The following is a 17,870-nucleotide window of genomic DNA, read 5'->3' as shown; positions in this document are numbered from 1 at the left end:
TTCAAGATTTTATTTTACTTTTCATTTTATTTTTTAAAGATTTATTTATGAGAGTGTGTGCTCATGCATCTATGAATGGGGGGAGGGGCAGAGGGAGAGCGAATCCTCAAGCAGACTCCACACTGAGTGGGGAGCCTAATGCGAGGCTGGCTCCCACTACCCATAAGATCATGACCCGAGCCGAAACCAAGAATCAGACGCTTAACCAACTGAGCCACCCATGTGCCCCAAATATTTTATTTTTAAGTAATCTCTACACCCAATGTGGGGCTTGAACTCACAAACCCGAGATCAAGAGTCACATGCTCCACCAACTGAGCCAGCCAGGTGCCTGAACCCAGCCAATTTTATTTTATTTTATTTTTTTTTTTTTTTGTGTGTCCCAGCCAATTTTAAAAAGCTAATTGGCTTTATTATTTGGCTCATGAATCAGGCAGCACCCCATCTAACAGAGGGGAACCCCAAAGGGCCACAGGAAATGAAGGTTTTTTTTTTTTTTTAAAGATTTTATTTATTTTTTCATGAGAAACACAAGGAGAGAGAGGCAGAGACACAGGCAGAGGGAACCCCATGCAGGACTCTATCCCAGGACTCCAGGATCACGCCAGGGGCCGAAGGCGGCGCTAAATCACTGAGCCATCCGGGCTGCCCTGAAATTTTTAAAAATAGAGAGGGAGAGACACCTGGGTGGCTCAGTGGGCTAAGCGTCTGACTTTGGCTCAGGTCATGATCTCAGGGTCTTGGTATCAGATCCCCGTCAGACTCCGCAATCAGTGGGGAATCTGCTTCTCTCCCTCTGCCCCTCCCTCCCATATACTCCCTCTACTCCCTCTTTCTATAAGATAAATAAATCTTTTAGGGCGCCTGGATGGCTCAGCCAGTTGATTGTCAGACTCTTGGTTTTGGCTTGGGTCATGATCTCAGCCTCATGAGGTGGAGCCCCACATCAGGCTCCGTGCTCAGCAGGCAGTCTGCTTGAGATTCTCTCACTCCCTCTGTGCCTCCTCCTGCACCCCTGCTTGCTCGCTATCTCTGTGAAATAAATAAATCTTAAAAATAAATACTTTTTTTTTAAAAGGTTTCATTTCTGAGGATTTGAAACTGCAGTTAGGTTAGGTATTAAGTCTTGGTTTCCTGACTTGGGGCCTTAACACAAGTAATGCTTTATTGGGCCTGGTTTTCTTTTTCATCTGCCTACCAGGTCCAGAGGGAGGGAGCCAGCTGTGGCCCAACATCCCAAGGAACAGCTAGGTGGAGACACTATCTGGGAGTGGTGGCCCTCTGGGGAAGGGGCCTCTCCATACTTGTAGCCCACAGCTGTACTTGTAGCCCAGAGCTGTGCTTGTAGATTGTGCTGTAAATAGGGTTGGGTGGGCTGGGGACTAGAAATCAGGGCCTCCCTCCTTGGGATCCATCCCCTCTCCCTCTCTGCCCTGGAACTACCTAACCCTCCTAGAAGTCTTCTGGATAAAAGGACATAGGGCACCTGGCTACCTCAGTTGGTGGAGCATGTGACTCTTGATCTCAGTCATGAGTTCAAGCCCCACATTGGGCTTGAGAGTTTTCAAACAAATAAGAAATAAGACATGAAGAAATTGGTGAGTGGATGTGAAGCATGTATTGGGGGAGAGGAGGATAGAGGAGAGTATGCATATGAAGTGGTGGTAAGTTTGTGTCTCCCCTTTCCAGAAAAAGGACCAAAGACATCCCCATCAAGGATCCTGGGGGATCCCTGGGTGGCGCAGTGGTTTAGCGCCTGCCTTTGGCCCAGGGCACGATCCTGGAGACCCCGGATCGAGTCCCACGTCGGGCTCCCAGTGCATGGAGTCTGCTTCTCCCTCTGCCTATGTCTCTGCCTCTCTCTCTCTCTCTCTCTCTCTCTGTGACTATCATAAATAAATAAAAATAAAAAATAAAAAAAAAAAGGATCCTGGCCAGTCTACCCCCACTCTCTCAACCCAGCCCAGATTCCAGGTCTTTTGTGTTTTTCTGAGGAGTGCTGCCACCTGGTGGCCAGAATCACCAAAGGCACAGCCACCTGCCCACAGCGTTTCCCTTAAAATTCCTTAGATCCCAGATTCTGGTCTCTAAATACTATTCCTCTCTAACAGGGGACCCAGGGCTCCTTGGAGGACTGGCTGATTCCAAGGCTAGGGGCAGGAAAGTACAAGGTGAATCTAGAATATCTTGTGATGGTGAATATGTTCATAAAATGATGAGGACGTGTCAAAAGGACACAAGCCAAATTGAACAGAGGAGCGGTGGTCCCAATGGCCAAGCTGGGGACAACTGTGCACCAAAATGAATGATGAGAACAAGGACTAGACGTCAAATAAAGTAAGAATCCATGGGCATCCATTCTGACGATACATAAAAACACATAAATGAGAATATTTTTCTGTAAAAGGGAAGAAACTCCTTAAGTAGAACACCATCACAGGAGGAATGATCATTTGGAAAGTGACCATTTACGGGCTCCTGGGGGGCACAGTTGGTTGAGCATCCTACTCTTGGTTTCAGCTCGGGTCGGGATCTCAGTGTTGTGCTATCAAGCCCCTTGCCTCTGGCTCTGTGCTCAGCAGCTGAGTCTGCTTGAGATTCTCTCTCTCTCTCTCCCTCTGCCCCAACCCCACACATGCACTCTATCTCTGAAATAAATCCTTTAAAAAATGACCAGTTGCAGTCATCATAATAATAGATTCAGGCAAGAATTATCAATGCTTATTAAAAATTAGTAGGGGTGCCTGGGTGGTTCAGTCAGTTAAGTGTCTGGCTTCAGCTTAGGTTGTGATGCCAGGGTCCTGGGATAGAGTCCCACATCGGGCTCCCTGCTCAGAGGGGAGCCTGCTTCTCCCTCTCCCTCTGTTACTCCCCCTGCTTATTCTTTCTCTTTCTGAGAAATTAAAAAAAATAACATTTTTAACATTTATTGAGGATTCTTGCCCAAATCTGTCCATATCATAGTGGTTACAAACTTTCAAACTCTACTACTCCTTCCGGCACATTAGAGGGGGGAAAATGGGCAGCCCCGGTGGCTCAGCAGTTTAGTGCTGCCTTCAGCCCAGGCTATAATCTTGGGAGTCCCAGGATCGAGTCCCACATTGGGCTCCCTGCATGGAGCCTGCTTTTCCCTCTGCCTGTGTCCCTGCCTCTGTGTGTGTGTGTGTGTGTGTCTCATGAATAAATAAATAAAATCTTTAAAAAAAAAAAAGGGGGGGGAATCTCATAATCCTCAAATCCACAACAATAAAACAATGTTGGAAACTGCCATAAGAACACAAGTGAAAAATAAGCATCTTTTCTAAAAAATCATAGGACTATAAATTCAGGAAGTACACAAAAAATTTTAAATGAATCAAACTCATCAGATTATATACATTAAACATATAGCTTTTTTTAAAATGTCAATCATACTTCATTCGAGTGCTTTAAAAAGAAGAACCATGCCAAAGAAAATCATGATTTTTGGTTTAATTCTGAGTTAAGAATATTAAGATTTTTTTAAAAAAAGGAATATTAAGAATTTGCCTGCAATGCATATGGTCTCCTATATACAATAGATGATTTTATATACAATTTAAAATCCAATACATTATGAATTTATGATTAAGAAATACCCTTAAATATCTTTTTTAAAAAGATTTTATTTATTCATGAGAGATACAGAGAGAGAGGCAGAGGCAGAGGGAGAAGCAGGCTCCCTGTGGGGAGCCTGATGTGGGACATGATCCCAGGACTCCAGGATCACGCCCTGAACCAAAGGCAGACGCTTGACCTCTAAGCCACCCAGACATCCCACCCTTAAATATCTTTAAGCAGTAGAAACATACATGATACTTACAAGTGGAAGTAATACCCATATAGTATTCTATATTATTATCCCAGAGACATCCATAGAGGTCTCAGTTTATTAAGAAAACATCAAAAAATATTTTGTATATTGAGTATGTTTTTGGGAGTGGGAAAGAGTAACAGCTTTTCCTTTGGTTTAAAATACTCAACAGCGGGATCCCTGGGTGGCCAGCGGTTTGGCGCCTGCCTTTGGCCCGGGGCGTGATTCTGGAGGCCCGGGATCGAATCCCACGTCGGGCTCCCTGCATGGAGCCTGCTTCTCCCTCTGCCTGTGTCTCTGCCTCTCTGTCTCTCTCTGTGTGACTATCATGAATAAATAAATAAAATCTCTAAAAAAATAAAATAAAATAAAATACTCAACAGTCTGAAGTCATGAACCTGAGAAGGTAGTAGCCTCTGAAGGAGTTAGAATTGCAAGAGAAATCCAGCAAGGAAGCACACCTGTGCTTTCCACTCCCCACCCCCACCCCCATCACCCTCTGCTAGGTGAGGCTCAGGCTCCCACTTTAAAAGAAGTTAAGGTAAAATAAATAAATAAATAAAAATAAAAATAAAAGAAGTTAAGGTCACTTCTACTTCAGAAGGGTAAACATTTGGTAGTATGAATGACTTTTTCATCTTATTAAGTTGAATGAATGGTAATTTCTGAAATGCTCTTCCAATTTATTTATTTTTATTTTAATTTTTTTTTTGCTTTTTTTTTTGCTCTTCCAATTTAAAACCTGTATCTCTACCCATGAAGCCACAGGCCCCAGTGGAGGTTGGAGGGTCACATCTGCAATGCACCAGCCTGTGTCCCTGTAAGCAGGAAGGATGGAGGGTATGAGCAGCCTGCGGTCCAGCCATCAGTGTCACCACGGAGTTGATTGTAGTTCTCTTTGTACCATTAATTGTAATCACAGATGTATCCCTTTTCCTGATATTGTAAGCTCATTGAAGGCTTTTCGTTAACACCTTATTCTTCTGAACGCATTCCATATTCTTCTTGGAGCACAGCATATTGTTCTCCAGCTGTGGAGGTAGAAAGTTACAAGCAGGGAGCAAGAAGAGGGCTCATACTCTCCCCCACTTTTCAGGCACCCAGGCTTGTCCTGCATGAAATTGCAGGTGAACCCAACCTTCTGTGTGTGCAGGCAGACTTCTCTCACACATCACTTGACACCATGAGCCTCCTGTGGCGATGCCACTGTCTCCATCTTCCCAGCCTTGGCTGCAATTCTGGACCAGGAGGGAAACACGGCATCCAGGGCTGAAGTTGTCATAACAGTATCAACCTCCTCCAGGAGAGCATTAGACCTCTCAGGAGGAGCAGCCACTTCAGGAGGGTAGGTTCCATCAGAAGGTATCTTTGTTCCAGGACTTTCCAGAGACATTTCCCCCTGTCCAACATCAATCTTCTTTGTGTCTGTGTGAGAATCTTGGCCTCCTCTGCAGTGACAGGAATGTTCTTCTTTTGATTCGGTAAGCATATCCGCAGATTCGCTTATATACATCTAATCTCTGACCTTTGGTGCTCAGCTTGAGTTCATGGCACCAGGCCTGCAGGATGTCTCGGTGAAGCAAGTTGGCAGGTGGCAATTTTAGAAGGTAATGGAGGGGGACACCTGGATGGCTCAGCGGTTGGGCGCCTGCCTTCAGCTCAGGTCATGATCCGGGAATCCAGGATCAAGTCCCACATCCGGGGCAGCCTGGGTGGCTCAGCGGTTTAGCGCCGCTTTCGGCCAAGGGTGTGATCCTGGAGTCCCTGGATCGAGTCCCACATCGGGCTCTCTGCATGGAGCCTGCTTCACCCTCTGCCTTTGTCTCTGCACCCCCCCCCCGTATCTCTCATGAATAAATAAATAAAATCTTAAAAAAAAAAGTCATCAAAGAATATCTAAGTACACAGAGAGCTATTCCATATTCATGGATGGGAAATGTCGTAAAAAATCATAAAAATCTCAATTTTCCCAGTTAACCTATAATCTCTACAAAATCTCAACAGGTGTGTAAAATCTCTACAAAATCTCAACAGGTGTGTAAACTGATTCTAAAATTTATACAGAAGGAGATGCCTGGGTGGCTTAGCAGTTGAGCGTCTGCCTTCTGCTCAGGGCATGATCTCAGAGTCCCGGAATCAAGTCCCACATCGGGCTCCCTGCATGGAGCCTGCTTCTCCCTCTGCCTGTGTCTCTACCTCTCTCTCTCTCTGTGTGTGTGTGTGTGTCTCTCATGAATAAATAAATAAAATCTTTGAAAAAATTAAAAAAAAATAAAAAATAAAATTTATACAGAGGAATAAGGATCAAGGAAATCAAGACTTCTGAAGAAAAAGAACAATGCGATAGACACACCCTCGCAGCTATGAAGACATATTCTAGAGCCATAGTAATTAAAATGGGGTGCTGATAGGACAGAAAAACACCAGCAGTGGAATGGAGGAGTGAGCCCAGAAACAGCCACTTGCATATGTGAAATATGACACATGACAGAGGGGACAGATGGACAACTTAATAAAAGGAGCTGTGACAATGATTATCCATATGGGGAAAAAATTAGATTTCTACTTCATACATAAGAATGAGTTCTAGATAAATTAAAGAGCTGAATGTGTAGGAACAAAACCTTAAAATTTATGAAAGGAAATATAACCTTCCCGGACAGAGTGAGATGGAGGGTATTTGCTAAACATGACCCCTCCTACACACCCCTCAAAAGAGAAAAAGCACAAACCATTAAAGAGAGGTGACTTTTTAGGACACTGTTGTAAGTGATAAAAATAGCTACAGGTCACCTGTGTGGCTCAGTTGGTTGAGTGACCGGCTCTTGATTTTGACTCAGGTCAGGATCTCAGAGTCCTGGAGCCTGTAAGGGTCCATGCTTAGTGGGGAGTGTGCTTGAAGACTCTCGCCCTCTGCCCCTCCCCCCATTCTCCATCTTTCTCTTGCACGTGCTCTCTCTCTCAAATAAATAAATAAATATTTTTTAAAATAGGACTTTCCTCAAAAAAAATAAATAAAATAAAATAAAATAAAATAAATAAAATAAAATAAAATAAAATAAAATAAAATAAAATAAGACTTTCCCGGGGCACCTGGCTGGCTCAGTCAATGGAGCATGCAACTCTTGATCTCAGGGTTGTGAGTTTGAGCCCAACATTACCTATAGAGATTTCTCAAAAAAAAAAAAAAAATTTTTTTTTAAATAGAACTTTCCTTTCTGCCTGTCACCCTAGAAAGACAAAATAGCTGGTATGTGATAGGGAATAAGAGTAGCCATGAATTGTAGGGCAGTTGGAATTTGCCAGACACACATACCCATATGCTGCTGATTCTACTGCTTCATTCTGTGGCCAGACTTTAGCCAGACTGGAGATATCCTGATGGGCTGGGATTTGGCACATTTTTTTGTGCAGTGACTGAAATGAAAAGAAATTCAAGAATACAAAAAGAAAGGAGTTCTGAAGTGTGTGGGGGAATTTTTCACTACTTCATTATTAAAAGCCAAATGATATACAAAATTTACAGCCCCCATGAGCAAATATGTGACCTTGATTACAGCTCAGGAAAATAGACATTTTGTACCATGTTTTGGCTTTTTTTATTACAGAGTGTTCAAAAATTACCTTAGAAAATAAAGAAGTGTTGGGGCACCTGGGTAGCTCAGCTAGTTGGGCGTCTGCTTTCGGCTCAGGTCATGATCCTGGAGTCCTGAGACCTAGCCTCACGTTGGGCTCCCTGCTCAGCCAGGAGTCTGCTTCTCCCTCTCCTTCTGCCCCTCTTCCTACCAAACTCCAGGCTTTATTTTGATACTTCCAGTTTTTACTGTTAATGCCTTTTTTCTGTTCCAGGATCCAATCCAGGATACTGCATTGCATTTAGTAAGTATATTTTTAAATGATTACATATGCATATAATATAATGTCTGGAAAGGGGTGTATGAGTGGCTCAGTTGGTTGAGCATCTGACTCTTGATTTTGACTCAGGTCATGATCTCATGGGTTGTGAGATCCAGCCCCGTGTTGGGCTCTACTCAGTGGGGAGTCTGTTTGCTATTCTCTCTCTCCCTCTCCCTCTGCCCTCCCCCCACTTATGTGTGTGTGCTCTCTCTCTCTAAAATAAATAAATCTTTAAAAAAATAAATAAAGTGGGATGCCTAAGTGGCTCAGTGGTTGAACATCTGCCTTTGGCTCAGGGTGTGATCCCGGGGTCTTGGGATCAAGTCCTGCATTGGGCTCCTTTCAGGGAGCCTGCTTCTCCCTCTGCCTATGTCTCTGCCTCTCTCTGTGTATCTCTCATAAATAAATTTTTTAATATTTTTTTAAAAATATTTTATTTATTCATAGACAGAGAGAGAGAGAGGCAGAGACACAGGCAGAGGGAGAAGCAGGCTCCATGCAGGGAGCCCCACACGGGACTCGATCCCGAGTCTCCAGGATCACACCCCAGGCCGCAGGCGACGCCAAACCGCTGCGCCACCGAGACTGCCCTCATTAATAAAATTTAAAAAAGAAAATCTTTAAAAATAAGTAAATAAATATAAATAAATAAATAGTATAAATAAATATAAATTAAATAAATAACAGAATGTGATTTACCCTTCAAAAGGATACTTGGTCACTGGACAGAGAATATATTTGGAGGGAAGAGCATGGAAGCAAAGACCAGTTAGGACTGCAACAGTCGGAGTGAGACAGGATAAAGGTATGTATCAGAGCAGGTTTTCTCAAGCTAGGCACTACTGACATTTCAGACTGGATAATTTGTTGTTACAGAGGCCTGTCCCATGTATTGTGGGATGTTTAGCAGCATCTATCCAGTTGTGACCACCCAAAATGTACCCTCCTAGGTTTGACCACCAGAAATGTTTCTGTAAGTTGCCAAATGCCCTTCTAGGGTGAAATCACCTCTGTTGAGAAATGTGTGACACTAATGGAGTGGCATGGAGGCAGTATACTGGAAGAGGCTGGGTTATGGATATATACACATATATATGTATATATATAAAATATATAATCTTCATATAATCTATACATATTAGACTGGATATATTTTGAAGGTAGGGTTAAAAAGTCTTTCTGATGGAATGGATGCTGATAGCCAGATAGAAGAAAAAGAACACAGAATGAGTGCACTGGATAAATAAAATATGATCTATCCATTCAATGGAATAGCATTCAGCTTCAAAAAGGAAGGACATTCTGACACCTGCTACAACATGACTAATCCTTGAGGACATTCTGCTCAGTGAAATAAGCCAGTCACAGAAAGACAAATACTGTATGATTCCACTTATATGAGGTCCCAGGGGGAGTCCAATTCATAGACACAGAAAGTAGGGTGGTGATTGCCCAGGGCTGGAAGGAAGGGGGCATAGGGAGCTGTTGTTTAATGGGTGTAGAGTTTCCGTTTTGCAAGATGAAAATGTTCTAGAAATGAGGACACAATCACGTGGATATACTTAACCCTAAGGAACTGTACACTTAAAAACTGATTTAGATGGTAATTTTATGTAACATGGATTTTACCACAAAAATAAAACAAAAATGTTAAATATTGCATCAGAAAAATGTAGCTACTGGCCAACGGGGGTTGCTTGATTCTCAGAACGTGGCCACTGCTGCCAGAAGTTTCCTCTGAGCCATTGGCTGCCCAGTCCAAGAGCACTTTCCCCTGGGATGTTTCTGCCTTGGCAGCCTTTAGGCTGCCAGTGAAAGAAAGTGCTGAATGAACATAATAGGCCTCTGGTTCTCACCCTCTGAAACTCTCCTTCAACACCGGTGCTTCACCAAACGTGCTTCCCACAGTTGTCTCTCGAAAGATCAAAGAATGACCCTTCAGTGATTCTATAGGGAATCACGTGGCACTTCTCTTCTGTCCTCTGGATTTTGCTTTCACATGTTCTGTGTGTGTGTGTGGAAACTGCATTTTGTAAAAGTGCAAAGGCATTTCACAATGGAACTTTTATTTCACAATAATGGGTTTCAGCGGATCCCTACTTCAGCCCACCTTGCCCAGACAAACACACAGAGAAAGAATGGGGATTTGGGCACTGTTGTTAGATTTCATGCAACAAACTTCCTGGGGATTTAGCAAGCTGTTAGAAGTGCATGAGATCGGGATGCCTGGAGGGCTCAGTCAGTTAAGCATGGACTTGATTTCAGCTCAGGTCATGATCTCTGGCCCTCCCCCTCCACTCTCTCTTTCTGCCCCACTCTGTAAAAATAAATAAATAAATAAATAAATAAATAAATAAATAAATAAATAAATAAATAAAATTAGAAGAGCGTGAGGTCTTTTCATAACTGACCTAAGTGGAGTCATGGAAGCATCTGAGGGTCACTGCCCTCCCAGGGAGCTCAAGAGCAGAAGAGGTGCTCCACGTGGGAGAGGCATTCCAGAATGTGGAGCCCAATGGAAATCCACTCATTGACTGTACACCAGATTTTCCTACACTCCAGCTAAGCCCAGCTGCTTCCAAAGGATTTTGAGAAATTTTATCAGTAAATCAATCCCTGGGCACCTGTAGCTTCTCATACCAGAAAAAAGCCACCTGTTGGAAACCATTTTTCACACCTCAAGGTGGTGATTTCAAGAAGTGCTAAAAATGTTGCTTTAATCTTTATTTATTCATTTTTTAAATATTTAATTTAAAAATATTTTATTTATTTATTCATGAGGGACAGAGAGAGAGAGAGGTAGAGACATAGGAAGAGGGAGAAGCAGGCTCCCTGCAAGAGCCCAGTGTGGGACAGATGCTCAACCGCTGAGCCACCCAGGCATCCCTGTTCATTTAATTTTTAAGTAATCTCGGGACACCTGGATGGCTTAGTGGTTGAGCATCTACCTTCACTCAGGGCATGATCCCAGTGTCCCAGGATCGAGTTCCACATTGGGCTCCCTGCAGAGAGCCTGCTTCTCCCTCTGCCTGTGTTTCTCTCTCTCTCTGTCTCTCATGAATAAATAAATAAAATATTAAAAAAAAAATTTAAGTAATCTCTACACCCAATGTGGGGCTTGAAAATACAACCCTAATATCAAGAGTCACATGTTCTTCTGACTGAGCCAGCCAGGCACCCTGTACCACTTTTATTTTTAAAATAAAAAAAAATAATAAGATTTTATTTATTTGAGAGAGAGAGTGTGAGTGAGTGAGTGCATGAGTGGGTGGGGGAAGGAGTAGAAGAAGAGGGAAAAGCAGACTCTGCTGAGCAGGGAGCCCAATACAGGGCTCTATCCCAGAACCCTATGATCATGACTTGAGCCAAAACCAAGAGTTGGACACTCAACTGACTGAGCCACCCAGGAACCCCAGAACTATTTTATCATCACAAAGATCTCTCTCATGCTACCCCTTTACCCACACCCACCTCCTACCCCTCCACGATCTCTAAACCATGGATATCACTAATCTGTTTTCCACTTCCGTAATTTTGTCATTTCGTGGATGTTATATAAATAGAATCATATAGTGCGTGACCTTTTGATATTAGCCTTTTTTACTCAGCATAATGCCCTTGAGATCCATCCAGATTATTGCCTATATCAATAGTTGTTCCGTTTTGTTGCTAAGAAATGTTCTGTGGAATAGCTGTGCCATGTATGGCTTGTTTAACCACTTACCTATCGTAAGACATTTTGATTGTCTCCAGCTTTTGGTTATTACAAATAAAGCTGCTATGAACATTCATGTATAGGTTTTTGTACAGACATAAATTCTCATTTCTCTGAGGTAAATGCCCAGGAGTACAACTGCTAGGCTGTATGATAAGTGTATACTTCATTTTTTAGAAAACCCTGCCAAACTATTTTCCAGAATGTCTGGAACATTTTACATTTTGCCAGCAACATATGAGGGATCCAGTTTCTCCACATCCTTGTTATTAGCACTTGGTATTGTCACTCTTTTTACTTTAACCCTTCTGATAGGTATGATGACATTTCATAATGATTTTATTTTTAAAAGTAGGCTCCACGCCCAGCATGGAGCCCAGCATGGGGCTTGAACGCACAATCCTGAGTCATGACACGAGCTGAGATGAAAATCAGACACTTAACCAACTGAACCACCCAGGCGCCCCATCTCATATTGATCTTAAATAGTGTCTCCGTAATGGTCAGCTCATCTTTTCATGTGCTTGTCTACCATCTCTATAGCCCCTATGGTGAAATGTCTCTTTATGGCTTGCCATTGTCTAATTGGTTTATTTTATTTTATTTTATTTTATTTTTTATTTTTTAATTTTAATTTTTATTTATTTATGATAGTCACACACAGAGAGAGAGAGGCAGAGACACAGGCAGAAGGAGAAGCAGGCTCCGTGCACTGGGACCCCGACGTGGGATTTGATCCCGGGTCTCCAGGATCGCGCCCCGGGCCAAAGGCAGGTGCTAAACCGCTGCGCCACCCAGGGTTCCCCTCTAATTGGTTTTTTAAAGTTGAATTTTGAGTTTCTCATATATTCTAGATAGAACTATATCAATTCATTTATTTAGTATATCCATGCAGGAGAATATCACTGAGCTATAAAAAGATATAGGGGTGCCTGGCTGGCTGGCTTAGTCGGTAGAACATTCGACTCTTGGTCTCGGAGTTCTGAGTTCAAGTCCCACTTTGGGTGTAGAGATTACTTAAAATCTTTTTAAAAATGATGATGTGAAAGAAATATTTCAATAAATAAATAAAAAGGAACAAAGTACTGATGCATAGTACAACGTGGATAAATCTTGGAAACTATGCTAAGTGAAAGAAGCCAACATAAAAAGTCACATTGCAGGCTTGGATTTATCTGAAATGTCCAGAATTGGCAAATCACGGAGGCAGAAAGTAAACTAGTGGTTGCTAAGGGCTGGAGGGAAAGAGAGTAGGGATTAAGTGCTAATGAGTATAGGGTTTATTTTGGGGGGGTGCTGAAAATGTCCCAGAATTAGATTATGGTGATGGTTGCATATTTCCGTGAATATACTAAAACCAGTGAATTGTACACTTTGAGCTTGTTCAAGGCTTCCCAGGAGGGAGGAGGCCGGAGACTGAGCCTAGGGCTCCCCTCCACTTGCCAGTCATGTTGCAGTGGGTGCGTGACTGAATCTGGCTGAGAAGACTCAAGGGGATATCTGTTGGAAAGTCTTCCCAGCTTTTTTTTTTTTTCTTTTTAAGAATATTTTATTTATTTATTCATGAGAGACACAGAGAGAGAGAGAGAGAGAGAGAGAGAGAGAAGCAGAGACACAGACAGAGGGAGAAGCAGGCTTCACGCAGGGAGCCTGATGTGGGACTTGATCCTGGGACTCCAGGATCATGACCTGGGCCAAAGGCAGCGCTAAACTGCTAAGCCATCCAGGGATCCCCTCTTCCCAGCTTTTAAAACAGGACACAGATAGGGATATTCTAGCTCTGAACATTGTCATATGCATGAGATACTCAGAACTGAGGCCGCCATCTTGAATCAAGAGGGAAGGCAGCCAAGAGGAGGATGATGGCAGAGTAGACAGATGGGAAGCACCTGGGTCCCTGATGATGTCACCCCACTGAATCAACCAATCCTGAAATGGTCTCACCTCTGACTTCTTGTTCAGTGAGATAAAGTCTCCTTTTGAGCAACTTTGATTTATGTTTTCTGTTACTTGCCTCCTAAAAGCACCATAACTGATAGAGCATCAAATGCTGCCAGAATATCAAGTAATATGAGGACAATGTGTGTTGGTGGTATAGAGGTGCGCATAGCTGCCTTTGAATAAACATGAGGACAGTGACAGAAACTGTAGTTGTCCTCTGGTGTCTGCTCTCCCTCCTCCTCGTCCTCATCCTCGTCCTCGTCCTCGTCCTCCTCCTCCTTCTTCTTCCTCTTCTTTTTTTCCATTTATTTGAGAAAGAGAGAGATAGAGAGGAGGGTCAGAGGGAAAGGAAGAGGAAATCTCAAGCAGACTCCCCACTGAGCACAGAACCCAACACAGGGCTCAATCCCTGAGATCATGACCTGAGTTGAAATCAAGAGTCAGACATTGAACTGACTGAGCCCCCCAGGTACCCCGTTACTTTCCCTTCTTGTACAGTAATACAGTTTTTAGCTAGGCTGTGGCTATGAGAAGTTCTAGCCATGAGAGAGAAGGCTTGTGGTCATACCCTTTAAGGAAGGAACATGAAAAATCCCTCCAGATCCCTGGGTGGCGCAGCGGTTTAGCGCCTGCCTTTGGCCCAGGGCGCGATCCTGGAGACCCGGGATCGAATCCCACGTCGGGCTCCCAGTGCATGGAGCTTGCTTCTCCCTCTGCCTATGTCTCTGCCTCTCTCTCTCTCTCTCTCTGTGTGAATATCATAAATAAATAAATAAAATTAAAAAAAAAATCCCTCCATTTCTCCTTTAGGTTGTCTGTTATGGACTGAATGTATCCCTCCAAAATTCATGCTGAACCCCCACCCCCAAATGTAAGTGTTTATGGAAATAGGGCCTTGAGAAGATAATTTAGATTAAATAGTCATAAGGGTTAGGGCCTTCATCCCATAGGAGTAGTATCCTTATAAGAAGAGATGCCAGGGATGACTGGGTGGCACAGTGGTTGAGTGCTTTGGCTCAGGGCATGATCCTGGAGTCCCAGGATCGAGTCCCACATTGGGCTCTCTGCATGGAGCCTGCTTCTTCCTCTGCCTGTGTCTCTGCCTCTCTCTGTGTGTCTCTCATGAATAAATAAATAAAATCTTAAAAAAAAAAAAAAGTAGCTGAAGGAACCTGTCACATGATGGGTCTTTAAAAAATAAAATTAAAAAATAAAACATGAGCAGGTGCTGTATGTGTCATGCCAGAGCAGAGGCTTTAAACATGCTTGCATGAGGGGTGCCTGGGGGGCTCAGTCAGTTAAGCATCTGCCTTCAGTTCAGGTCATGATCCCGGGGTCCTGGGATAAAGCCTCCCCTCCATCAGGCATGGGGTGTGTGTGTTTGGGGGGGGGTCCTTGCCCAGCAGGGAGTCTGCTTCTCCCTCTCCCTCTGCCCCTCCCCCTGCTTGTGCTTTCTCTCTCTCTTTCTCTCTCAGATAAATAAATAAAATCTTAAAAAAAAAAAAAAGAAAGAAAGAAAGAAAGAAAACAAGGAATGAAAATCCTCTCTTGGATCTCATGACACAGGTCACTGGTGACCTTAGGAAGAGTTGCCTCAGGGATCCCTGGGTGGCGCAGAGGTTTGGCGCCTGCCTTTGGCCCGGGGCAAGATCCTGGAGACCGGGGATCGAATCCCACGTCGGGCTCCCGGTGCATGGAGTGTGCCTCTCTCTCTCTCTCTCTCTCTCTGTGTGTGACTATCATAAATAAATAAAAAATTTATTAAAAAAAAAAAAAGGAAGAGTTTCCTCAGTGGAATGGTGAGGACAGAAGGCAGACCAGAGCAAGCTGAGCTCAGGGAGAGGTAAGGAGGCAGACCTGGGTGTGCAGGCAGCACTCTAGTGAAGTCTGGCTGTGATGGAGAGGAGAGGGACGGGGCACTAGCCAGAGGAGGGGCTAGTGGAGGCCAGTGCAGAATACAAGCAGATGCTCTCCTGCTCAGGTCTCCCTGCTAGAAAGAACCTGCTGATAAGCCGTGAGGAACGCAGACAGCTGGCAGCCTCCAGTTCCAGCACCTTCCAAGGCCTGAGCATCTGAGCCAAGGTGTCACTTCCCAGGCATCCTCCAGCCAGTGACAGAGCATAAGGAAATGAGGGCCTGGCCATTTCTACCCTGAGGACCCACCAGCCACAGATTGAGAGGGTTTTCTGTGGCTTGCTTGTAATGACTGAGACCAGAGGATGCTCAGAGCCCCATGTGAAGGATCCAGTTGGGAAAGAGCAGCTGAATATGGCAGAGAGAGGATGCCTGGATGGACAGAGGGAGGTCCTTGATGAGGCAGAAGGACACGGGGTCTGGACTGTGGGGTCTGGACTGCGGGGGGAGCAGTTGGTCAGGCCAGGGGAAGGGGGAAGAGGGAGGGAAAAGGAAGGATGGGTGTAGACACAGGAGTGCATATAGGCTTGGGAGCAGGGTGATGGCAGACCTCCCCACAGAGAGTTCTCTTTCTCCGAGAAATAGGATGCAGGATTAGGAAACTAAGTCCTGCAAAGTTCCCCGGGCTGGAAAAGTTCCCCTTTTCCTCTCTTAGACTCATCTTCTTACCTGCAGGATTAACAGCTCTGACTACATCCCTAGTCCCCAAACATGTCTGATCCTCAGGGGCTTTTCAAAAATATGCTTTTGGGGGACCCTATCCATGAATTTCTGTAGCAGAAGTGGTGGGGGCAGAAATCTGTATATATATTTTAAGTACCCCTGGAGCTGATGTGGAGGCACAACCAGGTTGGGGAACCACCCTGAAGGGACATTCTGGCTTTAAGAGTTTGTGGTTTCAGCAGGAAGGTGCAGAATTCCAGCACAGCATTTCATGGAAGCCACAAGCTATAGAATGAGCCACATGCCACTTCCTGTCGCCAATAACTACAAAAGCCCCAAAGCTCAAAAGCACCAGAACTCAAGAGGAACAACAGTAAGGCAAAATCAACAGCAAGATTAGAGGCCCTGCCTGCCTGGGAAGCTCCACGCCACCCACCCTCCCACCCTCACACACACTCTGGCTCCAGTGACCAAGTTTCCAAACCCCCAATGGGACTTGGGTCAGGGCTTGATCTAGGGAACTCCCCAGGCAACAGGATTAAGAGTTGGATCAGAGCTCTTACAGGAGCTCAGGGATGCTTGGCAGAGCTCCCTTTCTGAAACTGGAGCCCTGGGTTAGGAGGAAGGGGAAGGAGGGGCTGTCTGGCCCTGAGAGTCCACACCTGTCCCCTCACCGCTGAGCTCCTCCTCTGCCTGGGTGCCCCTTCTCTGGGACTGCTCCAGACTGTGCAGGTCACCTCCACTCTCGCTTTGCTTCCCTCTGCCACTGAGGTTGGGTGGGGACAGGCTGGGGCCACCAGCCAGCTCCATGGACGGGGACTTTGCCTCTGCTCATCTTCCAGCTTTGGAAAGAAAAGAAGAAAGGTCTGTGTTGATTTGCATTTGGGGGATCCTTCCCCCTCCTAAAGTCCTGGGGGCAGAAAAAGTGATTTGAGATTTGACCTTGGACTGACTGGAAGAAGGGACAGAAAGAGCCCAGAACATTCCCCCAGGTATGAATACTTCACTTTTGCTGGTGTGTGTGTGTGTGTGTGTGTGTGTGAGAGAGAGAGAGAGAGAGAGAGAGAGAATGACAAGTTTTCTACTGGTCAGATGTGGTATTACCCTTGCTGATCTTCGGAGCCCCTTCTAACTGCTTCATTCTATGATTCTGCAGCCCTAAACTTCATTCAGTCATTCAACAAACATTTCCTGATTACCCATCCTGTGCCAGATGCTGCCATTGAACAAGATCTGATCCCTGCCCTCAAAGGTCCACAGATAGTACTAACAATAAAATAGCTACCACAGGGAATCCCTGGGTGGCTCAGTGGTTTAGCGCCTGCCTTCGGCCCAGGGCGTGATCCTGGAGTCCCGGGATCAAGTTCTGCATCAGGCTCTTTGCGTGGGGCCTGCATCTCCCTCTGCCTGTGTCTCTGCCTCTCTCTGTGTGTGTCTCTCATGAATAAATGAATAAAATCTTAAAAAAAAAAAAAAAAAAAGAAAGCTACCACATTTATGGTGGGTCAGGCATTAGGCTAAACCTTTTACAGACTTTAGCTCCTTTAACCCAGCAACAATTGTTGGAGCTAAGTGTATTACTAGCACCATTTTACAGATGAGTAGGGTGAGATCACACAGCTAGTAGGTGGTAGAGCTGATACTTCTAAGCACTGTTATGCTGCCTGCCCCCCACCCCCTGCTGTAAAGGCAAAAGGTACACTAATAAAGGGCAGCCAGGGAGTGTGAGAGCTTCAGAGAGTCACAGTTCACAGAGGGCAGGGAACAGTTAAGTCTCATTTTCACCTGGGGTCCCACGGGGTGAGGCAGGGGCAGGGCCAGATCGCTATGGAGCCCCTCAGTAAAGATTGGCCTGTGGCTGCCCCTCCTCATAGTCCTCAACTCCCCATCTTCCAGCTGTCCCCAGGT

At 44.7% G+C, this 17,870-nt stretch overlaps 1 pseudogene; it reads right to left on the bottom strand.

Moving 5' to 3' along the window:
* Positions 1 to 4,561: 4,561 nt before the first annotated feature.
* On the bottom strand, positions 4,562 to 16,772 carry LOC112646052 (developmental pluripotency-associated protein 4-like; annotated as a pseudogene).
* Positions 16,773 to 17,870: the final 1,098 nt, after the last annotated feature.

This window comes from Canis lupus, chromosome 6 (assembly GCF_003254725.2).
Source record: "Canis lupus dingo isolate Sandy chromosome 6, ASM325472v2, whole genome shotgun sequence".
In the NCBI taxonomy this organism is placed as follows: Eukaryota; Metazoa; Chordata; class Mammalia; order Carnivora; family Canidae; genus Canis; species Canis lupus.
Note: the sequence above shows the minus strand (reverse complement) of the source record. Positions and strands in the feature narration are given on the sequence as shown.